The sequence below is a fragment of the Vulpes vulpes genome, chromosome 9 (assembly GCF_048418805.1).
Source record: "Vulpes vulpes isolate BD-2025 chromosome 9, VulVul3, whole genome shotgun sequence".
Lineage (NCBI taxonomy): Eukaryota > Metazoa > Chordata > Mammalia > Carnivora > Canidae > Vulpes > Vulpes vulpes.
In genome coordinates, this window is record NC_132788.1 from 71,325,222 (window position 1) to 71,334,079 (window position 8,858).

Consider the following 8,858-nt stretch of genomic DNA (forward strand, 5'->3'; position numbering starts at 1 on the left):
GAAAACATATTTTGGTCAATTCAGTGGAGTGATATAGAATATGATGAAAGGATTTATTCAACAGTCAGTGTGAAATGCAACCATCACCTTAATAAATATGTGCTTGAACACATCTTTAGAAAGTCATGCATATCTCCTGGTAAATTCAACCCAGCTAGATTTTCCTAACAGTATTAAAACTGTCTTTCTTTCCTAAATTGAATGCCAGATGAAGCTGAATTGCCTTTGGAAGCCAATTTGTACTCAAATATGTAACTTAATGTACCATAATACTTGTACCAAAAAAACAAGGAATAAGAAATTATAGAAAGAACCTGAGGTTCACATGTTCCATCTTTCAAACGCTTCCCTCATAGGCTCTCTTTGTTGCTTTCTCTCAGTCTCCTTATGACTAAATATACATGTTCAAATTTGTGCAAGTTAAATTCTTCATATAATCTGAGACTGTGTGAGAGTGGTTTATGTTCTAGAAAAGTGCTGCCTATAAACAAAGAAATGGTTTTGATATTTGTTACCACTTTCTGTAGGTCCACCTGCCCTGAGAGGGACACGGAAGGATGCACAGAGCAAAATCTCTGGGTACGTGGATTTGACACATTTTGTCAAACTCTGGACAATAACAGGAAAGTGGCTTGGAAACATCCCTGTGCTCTCAAGGAAGTTTTCTCATCCCTCTGTAGTTGGAATGAATGGTCTCTTATTCTCTCCTTTCCCTCTACCACAGCCCTCTTTTATCTGTTGTCTCCAAGTATACATCAGAATCTTCTTTGTCACAGAAAGTGATTTCCATCATTCCCAGGGTGGGGGTAGGGAGTAAAATTCACATGGTAGATAGATGGAGTAGGGAGGAGGGTGAAAGAAGGTAAGAGAAGTTCTTATCATATAATTGAGATATTTACCAGTTAGTGAAGAAGGAGCGTAAGAACACATATTAATACTTTAAAAAAAACCTGCTTCACTATATTCTGATATATGAGATACTTTGATAGTACAAATCCATGAAAACTGCTGCAGAATTACACACACATATCTATATAGTTGTTTATTTGACTTTTTAATACTGCAATAATTTGTTATTTTTATTACAAGTTATTACCACCAGCTAATGGAAATGTTGAAATGAAACCTACTTAGAGTATTATGACACTGAATGTCAAAAACAGTTTTAACAAGTTTAAATTTTTCTGCATAGAGTCTCCCGCATTGTAACAATGAGCCAAATCAACATGTAATAGACAGGAAGATTTAAAATGTACCTTGCTGTAAGGATATCTCAATGAATATATGCAAAAAAAATCAGATTTCCAAAAATAAAAATGAAGCAGATGGCCATTCATTCTAAGACAGAACTAGTGACATGGTGACAGATATTAAGCATGTTAAATATTTAAATATTCGATATAAAATTGAAGTCTCAACTTTTTAGGAACAGGCCTATTTTGTAAGCCTAAAATCACCTCACTTGGTGAGGTATTTTTCTCGTTCAACAGAAAATATGGGGAGCTGACATTGTAAACACTAGACCTTTTGGAATTTGATATAACAAAGATTATGACACAGTTTATGTCCTGCAGTAGTTTATTAGACTAATTTTAAAGAGCTGATGAACCAACAAGGCAACCTAGGGAGTGATATGAGGGGATGCTAGAGATGGGGTAGAATAAATAGAAGCAGAGGCTTGAAATCTGTCAGTCTGGGGTTGAAGCTCTAGCTTCATTATTTTAAACACAGTTATGGAAATATAATTCATATACCATATATTTAACCCATTTAAAACATGCAGTTTACTGGGTTTTCACACAGTTGTGCAACTACAACCACAATTTTAGAATACTTTTATCACCAATTCCCCCAAAAAAGTCCCATACTTATTAGCAGTCACTCCCTATTTCTCTCTAGTCATGCCCCTCCCTTCTTAGCCTAAGGCAGCTGCTGTTTTATTTTCTGTATTTGTAGATTTGCCTACTCTGGGTGTTTCATGTGGCTGGATTCATATAAATATGTATTCTTCTGTAACTGCTTCTATAACTTAGGTGTTGTAACATGCTTCAATATTTCATTCTTTTTACTGCCAAATAATAGTCTGTTGTTTAGATATACCACATTATCCATTCTCAGTTGATGGACATTTGATCTGTTTCTCTAATACTATTTTCTTTCCATTTGTTTTAATTGAAGTTCGATTTGCCAACATATAGTAGAACACCCAGTGCTCTAATACTATTTTTGCCTGCTATGTGATCCTGGACAAATAATTATAGTGGTTAAGAGCCAGGCTTTGTCTTCAACTGCCTCGCTTCAAGACCTGGTACTACACTTACTAAGTCCTTGGGCTTGTTTCTTGAGCTCCCTATGCCTCAATTTTCTCTTCTGTGAAATAGGGATAATAGTAGTAGTACCTTATGAAATTATCTGAGAATTTCACACATTAATACTGAAAAGCCTTTAGCACAGCCTTTTGGCCATAGCATAGTTTCAGTAAATAGTAATAATGACAATTGTGGTCCTCTTAATATTACAATCCTTTTATTTTTAAGATTTTATATGTTTATTCATGAGAGACACAGAGAGAGTCAGAGACCTAGACAGAGGGAGAAGCAGGCTCCTCACAGGGAGCCTGATGTGGGACTTGATCCCAGGACCTCAGTATCATGCCCTGAGCCAAAGGCAGACATTCAACAGCTGAGCCACCCAGGCATCCCTATTATAATCCTTTTGAATTTTCTTATCTCCTCACCTGAGAACTAATAATCCCTCTACAGTGAGTTGTTCTGAGACTAAACAAGAGGATATTTGGAAGGCTTGACTCTATATCTGGCACATACTAGGTGTTCAGCAAATAGGATTTAGAGGAGCAGTATCTCATCGTGTGCCAGAACATCAGGATACAAAGCTTGAATATATGGAGTGAGCCTTGAATTACATGCTCAGGTACAGAGGGAAGATGATGTGAAGACATATGAAGAAGATTGCTCTTTTCTAGAGATTGAATTCAATAATTAAAATAATTGCCGGAATCACTAATTTAGTTTTACCTTCTTTCCCAGGTTCTAATTATGGTCTTATACATAGTATGCTGACCAAAGGACAAGGAGTAGAACAGACAGTGGAGGTAAGTCAAGCAGGTTTGGGCTTTCCAGTCAATGAAGGGGACGAAAAAGGCATATTCAAACATCCTAAGTTCCAAAGACTCCAAAGCAACCAAAGATTTCAGAATGTCAGCAGGTATGCTTAGAATATATCTAATTTGGAGGTAAACAATTTTCTTTGTTTCTTCTTTTGCCTTCCCCAGGACCATAAAATAATGGAAGAAGGAGCCTGGAAGGCTAGATTCTGATCCAGATGCTGTTTCAAAATAAATGCAAGATCTTAGGAAGTCCTTCTTTGATCTTAAATCTTCTAATTTGTGAAAACACAGATGTGGAGTAGAAGATACAAAAAAATCTCTGTTAAACCCTAGGAAATCAAATTCTGTATTTATTTTATATCCCCAGTGGGTATCCAAAAGGTTTTTAGTAGCATGCCCATTTACAGATCTCACTGTGATGGTGGTTGTGATGGCTGCTGGGACGCTGTTGATGGAGAGGAAAAGAAGGGATTATGGAGAGAAAACAAATTGATGTTCTTGGGCAAGTTATTTAATATATGAAGCCTGATTTCTTCTGTAAAATGGTACAACACTACTACTTATTTTATAGGGTTGTTAGGTGGTAGGTCAAATATTAAGTGCCCTGTGTTTTTTGACATTATGAGTCAGTGACATGGAAAGGTTCAAAGAAGAGTTTCCAGATTTTAGAGAGTACCTGCTTCATCATACTTTCTTCTTCTTTTCCTTAATATTTTCATGGTACTCAAAAGCACTTTAATTAAACATTGAAAAAAAAAGGTGGATTTGTCTTTAATTGCATGATGCGATTTTAGTCTTGTAAGTTTCTTTTTTAAATCACACTTGAATCTTTATAAATGAATCACACTTAGCTTACTTTTAACTAAGTCTTTTATTTTAGATTTCAGTCAGTCTTTTACTTTTAACATGTTGTTGGGGCAACTGAGTGGCTCAGTGGTTGAGCGTCTGCCTTTGGCTCAGGTCGTGATCCCAGGGTCCTGGGATAGAGTCCTGCATCGGGCTCCCTCTGGGGAGCCTGCTTCCCCCTCTGCCTATGTCTCTCTCTACCTTTCTCTGTGTCCCTCATGAATAAATAAATAAAATCTTAAAACAAAAAAACTTTTTAAAAATGTTAAATTTTATTTGCTAGTTTATATTATTTATATTGTATCAATATTCACAAATAGAATTAATCTATAACTTTTTTTCCGTGTTCATTTTGGGAAGACTCACCACAAAGATGCCCAAATTTCTAGAACCTGTGAATATGTTACTTTACATAGTAGAAGGAAATTTATACATATAGTTGAGGGTATTTGCCTTAAAATGGAGAAATTATCCTGGATTATCTGTATGGGTTAATCCAATCACATAGCAGTCAAGGCATGCAGGCAGCTTCTAGAAACTGGGAACAGCCCATAGTTGACAGACAGCCAGGAAATGGGGGCCTCAATACTACAACTGCAAGAAACAGAGTCCTGCCAACAACCCACACGAGCAAGGGAATGGATCTCTTCCTAAAGCCTCCAGAAAGGAGTGAAGCCCTGCCAACAGCTTAATTTTGGCCTGAGGAGACCCATGTCAGACTTCTGAGCTATAGAACTGTGAAGTAATAAATTGATGTTCTTTTACACCATGGAATTTGTGGTAATTTGATATGACAAGAATAGAAAACTAATAGGAAGCTATCTTTGTTTTGAAACAAATAGGGTGTTGTGAAAAGAACTTGGAAGTTTTCCTTCTTTTAACACACTGCAATAGCTTAAAAAGTATCAGATTTGGTTTTGTGAAAACTTAAAAAAAAGGTGCTGAGTTATCATCTGAAACTCTAAAATGAAATTTCAATGTTTTCATATTTATTTTTCTCTTTTATACACCATCAGGATCCATTTTGTTACCTTGTATTTACCAAACATAGTAATAGAAATAAAATAAAATAATTTTATTCAGGTTTTCAAGTGTACTCATAGAGTTTTGAAAGATTACTCCTACAGTTCTTTTACTTTCATCTTTATTTGTGGTTTTCCACCTTTTCTTTTTACTTTGTCCTTTTAGCCTTGGTTAGTGTAACTAAAAATTGATTCGACTATTTTTTTGGTAAATGAAACTGACAAGTGCCTGATGTTTTAAATCAGTTTATTTTATTGCTCTTAAATTTGATTTTTTTCTTTTATCTCTATTTCCTGCTATCTTTTTTTTATAGCTTTTGTATCTTTTTTTTCTCCTTTTGGAGTTAAATGTTTAATTCACTTATTTTCATATTTATGTGAATATTTACAGATTTGATACTATAAATTTTCTTCTGAATACAACTTTAGTCATATGTGCAAAGTTGGATATGATATATCTTTATTCTAACTTCTTTAGAGACTTGGTATCTTCAACTTTGGATTCTTTAGTTTAAGAATTGTTTAAGAAAGAATTATTTTCAAATTCAAGGGCTGATATTTTGGGGTCTACCTTTCCTCTACTATTTTCTTACTTATTTCTATTTTTATTGTATTAGTTGTCAAAGAATTCTTTCTTTTTTACCTTCTAGGATTTGAGATTTTTTTTTTTTTTTGGTGGTCATATTATGTAGGCATTAAATAGTGATATATGGTATATTAAAAGGATTTAAATATATATTAGTTGTATCTTAGTTCATATTAATATATTAAGTATATGCTAATTTCTTCAAAAATTTTAGTAATATCACTCAAATCTTCTGAAACCTATCCTAAGTATGTTTTATCTGTCCTGGGCTCTCAGAATTGAGTTAATGTTCATTTAGTTAACCATGTGTTCCTTTTTTTCTTCCATTTCCTTCAGTGTCTGCTTTGATTTATCTTATTGCTTTTTTCTTTGATGCAGAAGACGGGGGAAGGACCTTCTAGAATGGTGGAGGGAAAAGCCCCAGAGATTCTCACTCTAGAGAAACAACCCTGAGAGATGTAAACTATTAACATTTATTTAAAAAAAAAAAAAAACACTTAAAATTTCTTTAAATTATTTTCAGGACCTATAACAAATGAAGAAACAATTAGGAAAATCTAATAACTCTTGGTAAATAAAATGGGTAAAGTAACATTCATCCTAACAGTGTAGCACTCTATGACCATATAGAGATAAATGGGACAGAACTGAGAGCCCCAAAATAAACATTATCACATTGTCAAATGATTTCCACAAGGTTCCAAGACAATGTAAAGGAGAAAGAATGGTCTCATAAGAAATGGTGCTGGGATATCCACATGCATGAAGTTAGACCCCTTCTTCACACCTTAAGCAAGAATTAAATTAACGTAGATCATAGACCTAAACGTAAAAGCTAAAATTGTAAAAATCTTAGAAGAAAATATGAATGAAATCTTTATGAACTCAGGCTAGGCAAAGCCTTCATAGTTACAATACCCAAATCATGAGCTACAGAAAGAGAAAAAAAGATAAATTGAACTCATTAACATTACAAACTTTTGTGTTTCAAAGTTACCATTGAGAAAGTAGAAAGCAACTCAGAGAAGGGGAGGAAACATTTCCAAGTCATTTATTTGTTCTTCCTGTTCTCTTCAGAGTAAAATCGCAAAGTTTCTAAAATTCCTGTTAGAGCTTTCAGGAACTCTGACAATAATTTCTACAGTTCTCTAATCTTATCCCTTCTTTTGTCCTGTGTTGGTATTTCTAGAGAAATGAAATATTCACCTCCATAGGCGACTAGATTAATTTTCCTCTGTGCTCTCCTAAAGCCAGTATCTAGACCTGTGGCTCCTGTGGCCTGGTGCCTCTGCTGCTGGTAGCTGTACTGTGGGTCCTCTACAACTTGATTCTTTCACCCCTTTTCATGGAAATCAAAGAAACCTCATAATTAGAAAAGGGAGTCTTCTTTCACATCTAAAGAAATATGACACATGAAAGAGAAAGAAACACATCGTATGGAAAAGAGAAGGAAAAACCAGCAAAGGCACCTCATGTTACATCTTCAGGCCACCAAATGTCAAGTAAATTGACTAGAGAAAGGTATTGTTTATTTTTCAGGAGGAACCATGTAATCCAAAGCAAGGAACCTTTCTAAGAAATACACACATTCGTGTGAGACTGGGAGCCATGTCGAAGAGTAGTTTATTGATTTCCATCAGCCAATTGGTAGAGACTTTTGGACCATTTCAGCTCTCCTTTGCTTAGGCAGAACTGCCACTTGGAGGAACTCAGAGCTAGCCGGTCCTTTTGTGTGTGCGATGTTAAAACTACTCCTCCAACCTATTTTCTTCCCCATCTCGCCCCTGCCCAAAGGAACAATCAATTATTTCAGGCACTAGGAATTATTTAGAAGCAATCTTACTCACTATCCACAGGGAAAACATCCATACTGCTGCTGTCTAAAATAATGACTGTGAAAAAAAAAATTTTCTGGGAAGCCATTTCTTGTTGAAGAAGCATTTCAATGCAAGAATGCCCATGATTTGGATTCACTGGTATTAATCTCTCATTCAGACAAAGAGTTCTTTCTGAGACAATTACTTTTCAAAATAACATTACAAGAGGCCAGGTTAATGGGTATACTGCTGAAGTTCAAACGAAAGAAAGTAGAGATTTTATTTTATTTTTTTAATCTCTTTCCTCCTTTGCATGTGAACCCTTTTTGCTCCTCAAGGATAAACAAGGATTAATTAGTGCTAGCATATGACCGCTTTGCTCCAAGGGTCACAACATTTCCAATTTTATCCCAGCTCATAAATGTTTACTCATGTCTCTTTGCACTCGCAGGATCTGTGCCAAAAGATGATCATATCCAAACCTTGATTTCTTTTTTTCATTAATGGGCCATTAAAATGCAGTATAGGTCCTTTTCTCCTCTCTGAGAACAGTAAGAGATGGCTTTTAAAATGAAGTTCCATTAGGGGCAGCTGGGTGGTGACTCAGTCAGTTAAGCATCTGACTCTTGGTTTCAGCTCAGGTCATGATCTCAGGGTCATGATGATCTTATGGGTCATGAGCTTGAGCCCCTGAATGAGCCCTGCATTAGGCTCCATGCTCAGTGGGGAGTCTACTTGAAGATTTTTTCCCTTCTGCCCCTTGCTTCAATTTGCACTCGTGCTCTCTCTCTCTCTCTAAAATAAATAAACTTAAAAAAAAAAATAAATGAAGTTCATTAAAGAAAAGCATACATAGACTAAGAAAAACTTTCCCCCTTCTCACCATGTTTTCATTCTCTTCTTCCCACCTTGTATCCCTTCATTCCTTCTTTTTTTCTTTCTTGGATTTCAATAGTAATCTGGTTGTAGCTAATACTTATTGAGCCAAGTGCTGTATCCAGACACTGTAAAGACATTTTCTTAGTTATTGCACCATAACAAGTCCAAGGGTATTATATCATCTCTATTTTTAGCTCATGAAATGGGCTGAGAGTTTAGGTAACTTGCCCAAGTCACTCTGGCAGAGCTGAGATTTGCATAGTCTATCAGACCAAATGTTGCTCTGCATTTATTTGCTCTATATCGACATGTGCAACACTTCATTAGCTCTCCTTATCTCACATCCTAGTCCAAACCAATAAATAATTGTTAGCATACTGCTTATAGAGTACCAAACCAAAATATTATGCTATTAATTCATTGTGTGTGCAGAGGCCTTTGCTTCTTAAAGGTATGATAAATCCCTTGAGAACAGAGACTGTGCCAATGCTAAGGAACTGAATTGTGTCTTCCTAAAATTCATATCCTAAGCCCTAATTCCCAAAGTGACTGTATTTGGAGATAGGGCTAGTGCTTTTCAT

The 8,858-nt window shown here is 35.5% G+C and overlaps 1 long non-coding RNA gene across 1 annotated transcript; it reads left to right on the plus strand.

Annotated features, from left to right (window-relative positions):
• Positions 1-527: 527 nt before the first annotated feature.
• On the plus strand, positions 528-8,225 carry LOC140594067 (uncharacterized). Its single transcript, XR_011994589.1, has 3 exons — positions 528-579; positions 3,048-3,112; positions 3,293-8,225. It is a non-coding gene; the product is annotated as an uncharacterized lncRNA (long non-coding RNA).
• Positions 8,226-8,858: the final 633 nt, after the last annotated feature.